The following is a 9,085-nucleotide window of genomic DNA, read 5'->3' as shown; positions in this document are numbered from 1 at the left end:
ACCTTTGGCAAAGAGCTATCTATGCCCGACCGGAAATCTACAAATTGTGGTGTCTCTGCTATCGGCTAAGGTGTTATCGAGTATTATGGAAGAGTTGAAGCAATTTATGAACTTCAATTCTATGGTGAAAATCCACCGAACGTCGTAGTCTTCAAATGTTATTGGTTCCAGCCGAAGGAGACTAGAAGGACTCATGAACATATAGGACTAGTCGAAATCAATCCAAACACCCATTTAGATGTTCCTGATGTCTATATTACGGCTCAACAGGCAACAGAAGATCGAGGAGGACTGTTGAGCCGTCCTCGCCACCACCACCAGCTCATTCACCCGAGCATAGGACTACTATGGTCGACCCGTTTGCGAAGGAGGCTACGGGCACTCCAGTCCAGGAGCCTGGTGTTGACGGGCATTTGTCCCATGAGACTCTGGTCCAGGATCAGCCTCGGGTAGAGGTGCGTTTGGCCCGCGAGACTACGGTTCCGAAGGCTTCACCCGACATGGAGAGGCCCGGATGGGATACTTGGCCGGATCGGACCGAGTTTCCGGATTGGACCGAGGGTCCGGGTGGCTCAGGGGGCGGGGATGGCAGGGATGAGTTTACGGATAGTGAGGGCGATGTGCAGGTGGACGGGGCCACCGTGTACAAGCGTGGTCGTACATGTCTCCCGGTCGTGCCGGCTACCCGCGAGCAGAGGTCGGTGATTAAACCTGAAGGAGATAGGTAAGTACATTTACTCTTTTTTTAGCTTTTGCCTTCAAGTTTGTTCAAATATCTAATGCGTTGACCTTATCATACTGCAGGGGATGGGCACACCCTCGTGGAGTCCGCAGGCCGAACTCCGTCCTTGGTGTGCTTTGCCGAACAAATTTCCCGGGGTTTGTCACGTTGCCTGGTGAGGGTCAGGTTCCTACACTAGGATTTTCCTGGGAGCACTACCAGGCTGCGCAGGCCCCACCGGAGGAGATTATAGATGGTGTCTTGTGCCACACGAGGGCCGAGATGGTGATCAAGAGCTTTTGGGTAAATTATCCTTTTCCACAATATAAAATGAACAATATAGCTAATTATTGTACTAATCATTGTTTCCACGTTTGATTGCAGACCTTCTATAGGTGTGAGGATGGATATGAGAAGGAGGCGGCCAAGGTTCTCGAGGCCGAGTGTAGGCGGTTAATAGAGAAATTACGCCACGAGGCTCGGCCGCAGGCTATTCCATACTACTACACCACGCGTGGTATTAAGAAGCAGAAGAAGGATTGCCGCGGAAAGTTTCTGAAGAAGGAGCAATACATGAAGGTAATTACCTATTCTTAAGTCCTTCTACGTAGTTTTCTTGATTTCATTCATAGGCGTAACGCTCAAAATTCTTTCTAATAACTTACAGGTGCGCCCGAGATGGTGTGCGGATAAGATTGATTGTTGGGAGGCGTTGGTTGATGAGTGGTGCACATGCAGCTGGCGAGCCGTCCACGAGAATGCGAAGGTTCGGCGTAGCCAAATGGTTGGTGTGCCACACCATCAAGGCAGTGCCAAGTTACTTTAGTTCGGACGAAACTAGGTATGTGATTTGCTTCATGATTCATGCAATTCATTCTTCATGCTAATATTTTGTTCCTCTCTTTTAGGCGCATCACAATAAGACAGAGATGCCACACTTGTACAACCTTTATGGGATGGCCCATACTGCCTTGTACTAGAAGGCGAAGGCATTCTCTGAGTCTGACCTGGATGATCCAAATAACTTCACCAACATATCATTCCACCACAAGCTCGTGACATATAGGGACACGAGGAAGGCTACGAAAGGGGATGACTTTATCCCTAGCCAGGAACCTTTGGATCCAGAGTTGGTGATGATATCTGGTGGCGGGAGGCCCCATGGCTCGATAGCCATTGGAGATGGGATAATACGTTGTCCACTCACTCTCCCGGAGATCAAGGCGCGACAGTCGAGCAGCTGTCCTGAGATAACGCGTCGTCCACGGCCAGTCGATCTTGACATCGAGGTTAGTTGTACGGACTAAGAAAACTTTCATCCATTTCAATATGTGTGTCACCATAGATCATTACTGTGGTAACGAGGAATGGTGTTTCACGCTGCTCTTTAGAAAGAGAGATTGGCAAACCAGGCTGCTCTTGAGAAAGAGAGATTGGCAAACCAGGCTGCTCTTGAGAAAGAGAGATTGGCAAGCCAGGCTGCTCTTCAGGCTACTCTTGATGAGAGGGACCAGACCTGTACGAGCCCTGTACGAGCTCTTTGTGGTAAGTTTTTTTTTCACATTATCCAAATCATGTGTATAATGTCTGTTTCATTACTAACTAATACGACCCACTCTTCAGGCTCTGTGCGAGAAGAGCGGTCAAGTCCCTCCGCCGATGCTCGTCTTCTCTTCGATTGAAACGGTGAGTTTCATTATAAACTAGTATTAATAATTGAGTGTCATCATGCTAACTAAGACATTGCAAAATATCTATTCTGCAGAATAACTCCCGAGCGGAATCGCACGACCCTTCTCCAGGTGTTTCTCCTCCTTGATGACCACTACGGTAAGTTTCTCTTCTCCTCTTTCATATTCTCCTTGCCTTAATTTCCCCAACAATGACATAATTAGCCCATTTAGCTCCAAAATTCCATAATAACCTCAAAATGGCATAAGAACCTTGGTTAGCTCATTAATATTATATACTTAGCTTGTTTTCCTCTAAAATGGAATAATTAGCCCATATAGCTCAAAAAAGACATAGTTAGCTAATTGAGCTCCAAGAAGAGGAGAAGAGGAGAAGAAATAGGAAAAATGAAAAGAAAGAAGAATAAGAAGAAGAAGAAGAAGAAGAAGAAGAGAAGAAGGAGAAGGAGGAGGAGGAGGAGAAGGAGGAGAAGGCCAAGGACCTGCTAGTCCTTCTCCTCCTCCTCCTCCTCCTCCACCTTCTTCCTTAGTTCTTCTTCTTCTCCTCCTCCTCCTCTTTCTTCTCCTCTTTCATATTCTCCTTGCCTTAATTTCCCCAACAATGACATAGTTAGCCCATTTAGCTCCAAAAAGACATTATAAGCTCAAAATGGCATAAGAACCTTGGTTAGCTCATTAGTATTATTTACTTAGCTTGTTTTCCTCTAAAATGGGATAATTAGCCCATTTAGCTGCAAAAAGACATAGTTAGCTAATTTAGCTCCAAGAAGAGGAGAAGAGGAGAAATGAAAAGGAAGAACAAAATAAGAAGAGAAAGAGAAGAGAAGGAGAAGGAGAAGAATGAGGAGGAGAAGAAGAAGACAAGAAGGAGAAGGAGGAGGAGGAGAAGGAGGAGAAGGCCAAGGACCTTCTAGTCCTTCTCCTCCTCCTCCTACTTATCCTCCTTCTTTATTTCTTCTTCTTCTCGTCCTCCTCCTCTTTATTATCCTCTTTCATAGTCTCCTTGCCTCAATTTCCCCAACAATGACATAATTAGCCCATTTAGCTCCAAAATGCCATAATAACCTCAAAATGGCATAAGAACCTTGGTTAGCTCATTAATATTATATACTTAGCTTGTTTTCCTCTAAAATGGGATAATTATCCCATTTATCTCCAAAAAGACATAGTTAGCTAATTTAGCTCCAAGAAGAGGAGAAGAGGAGAAGAAATAGGAAAATGAAAAGAAAGAAAAAGAAGAAGAAGAGAAGAAGGAGAAGGAGGAGGAGGAGGAGGAGAAGGCCAAGGACCTTCTAGTCCTTCTCCTCCTCCTTCTCCTTCTCCTCCTTCTTCTTTATTTCTTCTTCTTCTTCTCCTCCTCGTATTTCTTCTCTTCTTTCATATTCTCCTTGCCTTAATTTCCCCAACAATGACATAATTAGCCAATTCAGCTCCAAAAAGACATTATAAGCTCAAAATGGCATAAGAACCTTGATTAGCTCATTAATATTATATACTTAGCTTGTTTTCCTCTATAATGACATAATTAGCCCATTTAGCTCGAAAAAGACATAGTTATCTAATTTAGCTCAAAGAAGAGGAGAAGAGGAGAAATGAAAAGGAAGAACAAAAAGAAGGAGAGAAAGAGAAGAGAAGGAGAAGGAGAAGAAGGAGAAGGAGAAGAAGGAGGAGGAGAAGAAGAAGAGAAGAAGGAGAAGGAGGAGAAGGAGCCCTCCTTATTCTTCTTCTTCTCCTCTTCTTCTTCAATTTAGCTTATTTTCCCCAACAAAGACATACTTAGCCAATTATCATCCAAAATGACATAATTAGCTTAGTTAGGTAAAAACATCATAAGAACCTTGGTTAGCTCAATAAAATGACTAATTAAGCTCCTAAAAGACATAATAAGCACAAAATGGCATAAGAACCTTGGTTAGCTCATTAATATTATATACTTAGCTTGTTTTCCTCTAGAATGACATAATTAGCCCATTTAGCTGCAAAAAGACAAAGTTGGCTAATTTAGCTCCACGAAGAGGAGAAGAGGAGAAATGAAAAGAAGGAAGAAGAAGAAGAAGAAGAGAAGAAGAAGAGAAGGAGAAGGAGAAGGAGAAGAAGAAGAAGGGGGAGGAGAAGAAGAGAATAAGAAGGAGAAGGAGGAGCAGAAGGAGAAGGAGCCCTCCTTCTTCTACTTCTTCTTCTCTCCTCCTTCTTCTCCTCCTTCTTCTCCTCCTTCTTCTCTTCTTCTTTCTTCTTCTTCTTTTTTATTATTCTCCTCCTCCTTCTCCTTCTCCTTCCCCTCCTCCTCCTCCTCCTTCTTGTTTTTATTCTCCTTGTTCTCTTCTTTCTTTTTCTCTTTTTTCTCCAATTTAGCTTATTTGTCATATATATGTTGTTGTTCTTCTTTTTCTGACTTTCTTATTCCCATTGATCTACTACATGCATGGAAGCTGGCATTGATGGAGTGCTTTAGTTCTAGTTTTCATTTGAGTTGATGAACAATGTGGAATTATATGTATATGTATATGTGGATGAACAGTATATGTGGAACTATATGTATATGTGTTGTGACCTATATATGTGCTATGAATATGGATGAAACTTTGTGCTATGAATATGTGTTGTGACCTATATATGTGATATGAATTGTATGTGCTATGTATATGTATATGTGTTGTGACCTATATATGTGCTATGTATATGTATATGTGATGTGAAATAAACAAAAAAACAAAACTATGACAATATGGGCTCTATGCCGTCCGCTAGCAGATGGCAAAGGCCTTTGCCATCAGCTGACCGACGACAAAGGTGCCACGTGGCGCCCAGCTGTGCAACCTGGGCAGCAGCAGTTGGCCATATAGTATCTTTGTCGTCTGCTTCCAGGGGGGTAGATGGAAAAGAAGAGGGCACAGAGGAGGGGGAAGGAGGGGTAGGCAGACGGCAAAGAGTAGAGGGGGGAGGAGGTGGATGCAGACGGCAAAGAACAGGGGGGAGGCAAACGACAAAGAGTGGGGGGAGGAGGTGGAGGCAGACGACAAAGAAGAGGGGGAGGCAGACGGCAAAACCTCCGTTAGCCCCTAACAGAGGCAACGCCTGCCAGCTCCCGTCTCGACATATTTGCCGACTGCTCTTATGAAAAGCTGACGGCAAAGCTCTTTGTTGTCCGCTTCAGTGAGGCAGACGACAAAGAAGCGACAATGTCATCGTAGGCTGACGCAGAAATTTTGCCGACAGTGGGAGTCTTTCCCGTCTGTGTATTAGTCTTTGTCGTCGGTGGTTTACTCTTTGCCCTCTGTGATGGCAGACGGCAAAGAAGCTAATTCCTATAGTCGTTGTCCCCTTATATGCAATTGGGCGGTTGAGTTTCATCTCCCGCATCGTGTGATGCATCAATTTGGGTTGTTTCAGCCACACCCGCCGGAGTGGGTGGACACCGACACACAACTTCACAGGTAACAAAATCATGCACAATAAAGAACTACTGATGGGTTTTGTTTTTAGTGTTGAGCGAGCTACTGATGGGTTTTGTAAAAAGAAGGTTGGATAGGAGGAGGCAGAGAAAGATCAAGGATTGGCATAAGCATCATAAGAACTATGTTATCATGTTCGAGCAAAGTGTGCAGGCAGCTACGAGTATGCATGGAACCCAACACCGCGAGCATTGTCCGCTTGCGTTCAACAACTACGAAAAATGGTTTCAGGGGAGTACTCGTGTTGAGATTTGTCTGTCGGCTTATGATGAGGACATATTAGAAGAACCCACTGAGTACGATGCAGTTGCCCATGGCGAATACAACAGGCTAATTCGCGAAGGGTACCAAACTTCCTTCGCCCCTGTCCTGAAGTTTGTGGTAAGTATGCTCACCTATGTTAAGTATGAACGCTAGTACACATATTCACTTGCCTGACATGTCATTTTCTTGTGATCATAGCGCAAAGAGGTCAAGAAACAAGTTGATGAGTCCGAAGCTATTCTAGACAAGACACCTAGAGGTAAAAAGGGAGAATCTTCACTTCGACTTTTCATAAAGGTGTTGTGTCATTATTAAGATTTTGTCGACGCGTGCATCATACGGTACCTTATATATGTCATTTATATTTGAATCTAACAGGAAGAGGGCAATAAGTTGTGGCGCTTATCCAACATTTTAGGTTGCCGTCACCCTGAATAAGTTTCACCTTCGAGATCCGGTTCATCCCAAAGAAATACTCTAGACGATTCAACTTCTTCGGGAGCTCGTATGGACAATGGTGACATTACCTCGGCAGCTTATTTAGAGGATGATGTTGACACTCCAGAGGTGTGACATAGCCGTCATACATTGTGCACTTTCAACCTTCATGTGTATGACGATATCGTTTTCGCATCATAGGTTGCGGACGAAATGACATTGAAGGCTTTCCAACGCTCCGCTTACATGTTGAAGCCTAGGAAGGAATTTAGGCGGTACTCACCGGATGATTATGCGCACAAAAGAAAAAAACTCGGTCGCCGGGGACTCTCGTTTGTCAAGGATGAGAAGCATGGACGATGAGGATGACAATGACGACGACGATGAGTTCGATGAACCGGACCAATTTGTAGTTGCGAGAAGAAAGAAGCTAGCTTCTAAGAGGGGACGAGGCTCCAAGATGTGAACCAGAGCTATTTGGAGTTGTGAAGCATTTGCACGTGTGGGTGTTGCACTTGTGTTGTGAACCATTTGCTTACCGTGGGTGTTGTGAACCATTTGCTATTAATGCTATGAATTATTGGTGTTGCACTTCTAAGAGGGTTTAATGCTATGAATTGTGAACCATTAGCTTACGATGATTTATATGTTGTCAATTGCTGTCAAAATATATGTTGTCAATTGCTGTCAAAATGCTGTGAAAGTATATGCTGTAATTTTCTGTCAAAATGCTGTGAAAATGCAGATGGAAGTAGGTTTTCACATGTGTGGCGCCCAAGGCTTAGGCGCCACACATGTGCACCGCCCAAGGCTTAGCCACCACACATGTGAAAACCTATTGCCACCTTTCCCTCCACACAATGTATTAACCCTTTGAGCAAACCCTTTCCCGCCACCTTTCCCTCCTACGTTCCCGCCAAATTTTGAGCACACCCTTTCCTGCCACCTTTCCCTCCTCTGTTCCCGCCAAATTTTCCACGTCTTCTTTCTCGCCAAAATTTTCCCGCCAATATTTCCACGTCTTCTTTCCTGCCACCTTTCCCTCCTTGATTTCCCACCATCTTCCTGGTCATCTGAGCCTACAAAACGAGGCATTGGACTGCCTTCCTCCGTCATCCAGCCTCAATTGAGAACACTACCACGCTTTAGTCAATATGAGTTTGCCTTTCTCGGATCAAAGCATCAGGCCTAAGAAAATGAAGAGTGCGAGTTTGTCTCGGGGGTGGAAGCACTTCGATGTTGGTGCGGTGATCTCTGCAATGTGAAGGAGGTGACAGATTTTTCAGATTGGTTGGGCATGAAGTTTTTCATGTGCGCCAATTATGAATCTGATCCACCCGAATCTATTTCTGAGTACATCAGGCCTCCGGTATGCTCAAGTCATCCAGATTATTGTTTACTTGATATTATTGTTTACTTGAATATGATCCATCCGGTAGGCTCCTCCTCCTCTCTACATATACTATCGTTGGATTGACACGGAAATGCCGGACTGGGCAGTGACCGAGATTCATCAATGAGGTCGCCTTGCGTGGGCTAGCTTGGACTTGGAAGAGCGTCGCGAGAAGGCTGAAGCAGAGGAGAAAGTAGCACAGAAGAAAGAGTGGGAAGAGTACTGTGTGGAGTAGAGGGCTTTTCTTGATGAGATGATAAGGAAAAACCAAGAAGAGAAACTTCAGCTGGAGGAGGTTTACACACAGCGGGAACAGGCCCGTAAAGCTGAGAGGGAGAGAAAGAGAGAAAGGGCTCGTGCGGCCAAGGTAGCAGAAGAAGCCTGTGATGGAAAAGGAAAATATCCACGTTGGACTGAGTAGATTTCAGTAAGTTGTATGAGCAAGTTGTATCTTAATTTTAGCAAGTTGTATCAGCATATTGTATATTAATTTCAACAAGTTGTTTTTTAATTCCGGCAAGGTGTATCTTACTTTGTTTGTAATCTAAAGTTATTGGTAGTATTTGTGTTATCCAACCTGGCCATACACATAATTCTCATACATAACCAAGACACGAACTTCATACATCACCAACACCCGAATCTCATACATATCCATGGCACCTAGACCTTCTTTACTAGCACGTTGTAATCTCAGACATATCTCATACATAACCAGCCTTTTTTACTTTACAAATAATTCTTTTTAAAGAGAGTAGCCAAGCTTTTTTTTACTTCAAAAATAATTCTTGTTAAAGAGAGTAGCCAAGTTCTCTGTTAGTCTCTGTTTCACTTGTGTGGCGCCTAAGACTTAGGCGCCACACATGTGAAACAGAGGCTAGTAGAAAGTCCAGTTCAGATGCCAGTAGGTTTTCACATGTGTGGCGCCTAAGGTTTAGGCGCCACACATGTGAAAACCTACTAGCGTCTGAACTGGACTTTTTGTTAGTCTCTGTTTCACTTGTGTGGTGCCACACATCTGAAAACAGAGGCGTGAACCCTTCCTCATCAACTTGCCGTGAACCCTTCCTTATCAACTTGTCGTGAACCCTTCCTCATCAACTTGCCGTGAACCCTTCCTCATCAA

This window comes from Hordeum vulgare, chromosome 7H, assembly GCF_904849725.1.
Source record: "Hordeum vulgare subsp. vulgare chromosome 7H, MorexV3_pseudomolecules_assembly, whole genome shotgun sequence".
Classification (NCBI taxonomy): Eukaryota; Viridiplantae; Streptophyta; class Magnoliopsida; order Poales; family Poaceae; genus Hordeum; species Hordeum vulgare.
The sequence above is the reverse complement of the archived record's forward strand: the minus strand, read 5'-3'. Positions refer to the sequence as shown.